Genomic DNA, 6,000 nt, shown 5'->3' on the forward strand with positions numbered 1-6,000 from the left:
TTAAAAAAAAAAAAAAAAAAAAAAAAAAAAAAAAAAAAAACCAAAAAAAAAAAGGAAAAAATCTTTGCCACTTTCAATAAATTTGTTGATTTGGACCTAAATATTTACTGCTAGATGTTCATATTTCCTTTATTTAAAGCAATGGTCATTTTAATTTTCTAAAAATTATATCCGAAGCGAATAATAATTCAATTGATTAACATCGTATCATAGCCATCCAAACAAAGCAAGGAATGAAATTAAAGGATTCTTCTTTTTGTTCAAAGATATATCAAATAATACATTACTATTAAAATCTTAGAATTAATAAAACCCAACAACTGATAAATTTTCAATTATAACTATACTCCATAACAACAGTACTCAAAAAAAAAAAAAAAAACACTCATTAACAACAAATTAAAATTATTTTAAAATTAAATAAATTATCTTTTAATTTATATAAATAAATAACAAAAACCCCAAACAAATAAAATTACTATAAAGACTGACCTGATCCTAGCTAAAATTTCTTCTTTTTTCATAAAATAAAAAGTAATTTTTTTTTTAATATGGATAAAGCTACCGGGACCAAAATTCTTTACCATATATATGACGTGGTAATAAAATATTTTTTTATTCATTTATTATTATGAACAGGTTGATACCATCCCACGTAAAAATAATCTATTTATTAATTAAAAGCGAATTATATATTACAATGTCATATGGCGAAGGATTTTAGTGAAATTTTTTTGTGCCATTTTGAATCAACAAGACCGGAAAAAAGGTGTAACTTTAAACCATTCGAGAAAATATCACACAAGCTAAGTGAACACCAAGATGAAGAGAATAATGATTACCTATCATCCAATCTGCATATTTAATTTATTGGCTTTTATTTTAAGATTATGAGAATATGATTAAAATATTTTACTTTAATTTACTACATTTTCTCCCCTGTTCTTTTTTTTTTTCTTTTTTCTTTTTAATAAAAAAATCTCTGATTAGAAATATTTATAATTTAATCAACGTCATATCCTCAAATGGGCCATAATTGTGTTGATAGTCCATTGAACTTAGACATACCTTTGATTAATTTCCACTTTATCAGATTTGTAGCTGCATGTGACGGCAAAATATCTTTTTAAACCTTTCACGTTATTACACAGCAACTAAATTTACCCGTCTGAACGAGAGGAACCAATTTTAGTGTCTCTAGGGTGTGTTTCCCCTCCTTCTTCAATTAAAAAAAAAAAAAAAAAAAAAAAAAAAAAAAAAAAAAAACAAGATTTACAATCCTTTAAATAGTGATTGCGAGATCACTACAAAATAATATATATATATATATATATATATATATATATATATATATATATATATATATATATATATATATATATATATATATATATATATATATATAAAGATAAGATTAATTTTATAAATACTACAAACTTTGAAAATTTTACTCCGTAATATTTATGAAATTGACCAAACCCTTTACATATATTTTTTTCTTATTTTTCTTTATTTTTCGCCAGTTAAATCTATTAGATTGATGACTAGCATTTGTTTACACTTCCCATGGAAAACCTTACTCTCATGGAGGTCAGCCCTCATATATAGAACGATGATCAAATGAGAATATGGTCCTCTTACAAAAAGTATAGACGAATCTCATCATCCACTCATCTAAGTTCATCAATGGTAGATAGTTTTAGTAATTAAAAAATTTGAAAAAAATAATCAAATTTATAACTATGGCAAACTTTCAAGTTTACAATATTTATAAAAATAACACCACTATTTTCATCTTATTTTTCAATAATCCTCAATAAGATAAATGATATTAATCCACAATTTTAACTTGAGAACATGTTCTCAATGAAACATGACCCTATATAAAGCTACTGAGTTTTCGAGTTTGGACTGCCTTGACGGACCCGAATCACCCGATAACATGCACCAATCAGATTAATTAGATTAAGCCTATTAACAATATTCCACTAACATATATAAACACTTAAGTAATTTCTTTCTTATTTTTTTAAAAAATATTTTTCGAGATCAGAACCCAAATAACGTTAGAGATTCCATCTATTGAGAGACTACAATTGCAACATTTTTACAAAGTTGAGGGTACCATTTACAACTTCTAAAAATAAGATATTCAAATGACTGTAACGTATAATTGGATATAACTGAAAAAAATATTTTTTTTTTCTGCCTTACTTATTTGAGATATGGTTTGAAATAATAATAATAATAATAATAATAATAATAATAATAATAATAATAATAATAATAATAATAATAATAATAATAATAATAATAATAATAATAATAATAATAATAATAATAATAATAATAATTTTTTTTTTTTTTGGTCATGCATGAGGGGGTTACCCAGGAGAAGATAAAACAAAAAAACTCATCCGCCATTGCCACCCCGAGGGTAGCCGCGCGGATATCTAGCTCCAATTCGCTCTTGCTGAATGTCTAACTGAATCCCTTGTGGTGGCTCTACCAGCATAGTTGTTCCAAGCTGATGCAACAAGGCTAACGAGGCCAGTTTATCTGCTATTCCGTTTTGTTCTCTGGGAACATGGTTAAACACCACGTCATCCAGTCCCCTCGCCTCCAAGAGACACCTTTGAACAATGTTGCCTTGATGCCCATCCATGCTATTAAGACTTTTCACCACGGACAACGCATCACTTTCCACCACCAGGTTTTTAGCTCCTAAGTGCCTCGCCAAACGAATCCCCTGCAGCACCGCCCATGCCTCTGCTTCATCCGCTTGGCATCTTCCTATGTTATGCGTATAGCCTCTTTGCCAAACCCCATTACTATCTCTCAAGATACCTCCGCAACCCGCCACTCCATTTCCTTTTCGACACCCATCTACGTTTATTTTCATCCAACCTCTGGGAGGTTTGCCCCAAACTGCCATCTCATCGTTAGTCTTGCACGGCCCTCCATAGTTCCTCTGGTTTCTGAACGCCTGCTTGACCTCCCCGTCGTAGCTTAACAGCCAATCAATTTTCTTCTGCAGCGGCATGGTCGAGTTTCTGAAGACTTCTTCATTTCTCCACTTCCAGAGCCACCAAAGCCTGATGCCAAAACGCTCAGGCCAGCCCTCGTCAAAGCCTTTCTTCACATCTCCCCTGAGGTTCTCGTACAGCCACTCCTTCCAGCTGAGGGCGTCAAGGACTACGGCTATGCTCCTTGGTGTCGCTGCCGCCCAGATCCCTCTCGCAGCCGTGCACGTTCTGAAAATGTGGTTTAAATCCTCTGTTACACCTGCACAACGAAAACACGAGTTATCAGTGGCCAATCGCCTTTTAACACGCTCCGCATTCGTTAGAATTTTCCCGTGCTTCACGAGCCAGATGAAAAAACATATTTTCCCCGGCAGCTTCAACTTCCAAATACCCTTCCATTCGCTGTCTAGTTGAATGTCGTCCGTTCGAACTATCAAATCATAAGCTGAGCTTATCGTGAATCGTCTGTCCACGTCCGGTTTCCATCCCAGTTCGTCAGCCTGTCCCCCCTCCGTCAAAATGCAGCTCGCGAGCTTTTCCAGGCACTCCTTTGGCAAAGACTGGCCCAGTTTTTCCCATTTCCATCCGCGAAGGCCATCCCAATAATCCGCCACAAAGGAATACAGATCAGGAAGGCTCAGCGGTGTGCGAAGCTCGTCATAGAGTGGCTGATCGGTCAACCATGTATCCATCCAGAACCGTGTGGTCTCTCCGTTTCGCACAACTCTTGTTAGCCCTTGCTCCAGATAGCTCCAGGCTTGGTTGATCCCTCTCCATAATGCCATGGCTTTCCTTCTCTGTAAATCCGCGTTCTTTTCACCCCCATTGAACCTATACTTTGCTGCCAACATACGAGCCCACATGCTCTGGGGTTCTGTTCGAAGCCTCCATGCAACCTTCATCATATAGGCTAGATTCAGCTCGTGCAGGCGGCGGAGTCCCAGCCCTCCCAGCGTTTTAGGGGTAGTTGCCACTTCCCAGCTAGTTAAGCTGATTTTGTTTGTCCCTGTAGGCGATGTGCCCCATAAAAACCTCCTTGTCCTTTTTTCCATTTCTAGGTAGAGGCTCTTAGGCAGGCACGTAGTTTGCATGGTGTACACCGGTATGGCATTCAGGACCGTCTTTGCCAAAATGACTCGCCCCGCCGTGGTGAGAGTCTTGGCTTTCCACCCTTCGAGGCGCGATGAGATTCTGTCTAGCAATCCCGAGTAAGTGTCACAAGTTACCCGGCCGTGGAGCGACGGTACGCCCAAATACCGGCCGAGGTCATTTGTAGCCGAGATACCAATCTTGTTTGCAATTTCCTCGGCTAGCATCGGGTCCGTGTTGCGCGAGAAATGAATACTTGATTTCTCGAAGCTGATCTTCTGCCCAGAGGCTCTGCAAAAATTATCGAGACACGTCTGAATCACCTCCACTTGATCAAGGGATGCCTCCGAGAAGAGGACCATGTCATCTGCAAAACAAAGATGAGACAGAGTTGGACCATTTTTATCAAAAGTAATTCCTTTCCAAACCTTACTCTCCACTGCCGCTGTGATTGCTTGACTCAGACGCTCCATACAAAGGACGAAAATAGCGGGTGACATTGCGTCTCCCTGGCGAATACCCCTCCCCGGGGTGAACGGTGCGAGCCTCTCTCCATTCCACGCAACGGAAAGCTTAGAAGTGGTGATACAATTCATAATAAGCGTGGTCCAGCTGTAGTTGAAACCAGCCTGAGAAAGAGTGTTCTGGATAAAACCCCAAGATAAGCGGTCATAGGCTTTCTCCAGGTCTAGCTTGATCGCCATAAGCCCCTTTTGGCCCTTTTTCTCTCTCATGGTATGCATTGCCTCTTGGTATATGACAACGTTATCTGCAATCTGACGTCCAGGGACAAAGGAGCTCTGGTAGGGACCAACCAGGTCAGGCAGAACGTGCTTCAGTCTGTTCGTGATGGTTTTGGTAATGAGCTTATAACTCACGTTGCAAAGGCTGATAGGCCTAAACTGCTTGATACTCTCGGGGCTGGTCACTTTTGGGATTAGAACAATAAGCGTGTCGTTAACTCCGTCAGGCAAGTGTCCCGTCTGAAAAGCCACCTTCACCATTCACTACAAAAAAACACGGAAATAGCGATGGATTTAGCGACGGAACTGTTCCGTCGCTAAATTAGCGATGGAATAGCAACAATGTAGCGACGGATTTTAATTTTTGCGTTAAATAGATATTTTGCGACGGACTAGCGACGAATTAATGACGGAATTTGTCCGTCGTTAAATACGTAGCTAATTTTAGTGGCAAACTTTGGCGCAAAATATAGCGACGGATTTGCAACGGATTTACGATGTATTTTTCGCCGGTTGACTTCAAAAGTTGTATCAATCTTACTTGTTATATTTTAGCGACGGATTTATATATACGTCGCTAATATAGCGACGGATTATTTAATCCGTCTTTATCTAGCTACGGATATAGTAATCCGTCGTTATCTAGCGACGGATTATTTAATCCGTCACTAAAATTTTTGCAGCCAGATAAGTTTATTTATTTTAGCGACCGATTAATAATCGGTCGCTATTCTGAATGTTTTTTTTTAAATCATAGTTTATCAATTGTAATTTCTTCCCTTCCCATAACCCTAACAATTGCAATATTCTGCAACCACTCCTCAGACGACAACAGGTAATTTCCCTTCCCCGGCTAACAATGGCGCCGGTGACCGCCGCCGCCCGGTAGCAACGGTCACGACCGCGGCCTTGGGCTGCGGTTGCGACGGTCGCGACCGCGGCCTGGGAGTAACATCCGCATATCTGGCGGAAGCTTTTGCTGAAGCTAAATGCCCAACAAAAGAATGTCTTGCTTTAGGCAAATTTTTTTACTCAAAATTTCCTTTATATGTTGATATATGCACAGTTACGCATGTATATACCTGTTCACTGAACTTTGTTTATGTTAATGATAACCCCAATTCCCATTATCTTCGTGCTTT

The sequence above is a fragment of the Ipomoea nil genome, unplaced genomic scaffold, assembly GCF_001879475.1.
Source record: "Ipomoea nil cultivar Tokyo-kokei standard unplaced genomic scaffold, Asagao_1.1 scaffold2759, whole genome shotgun sequence".
NCBI classification, from domain to species: Eukaryota; Viridiplantae; Streptophyta; class Magnoliopsida; order Solanales; family Convolvulaceae; genus Ipomoea; species Ipomoea nil.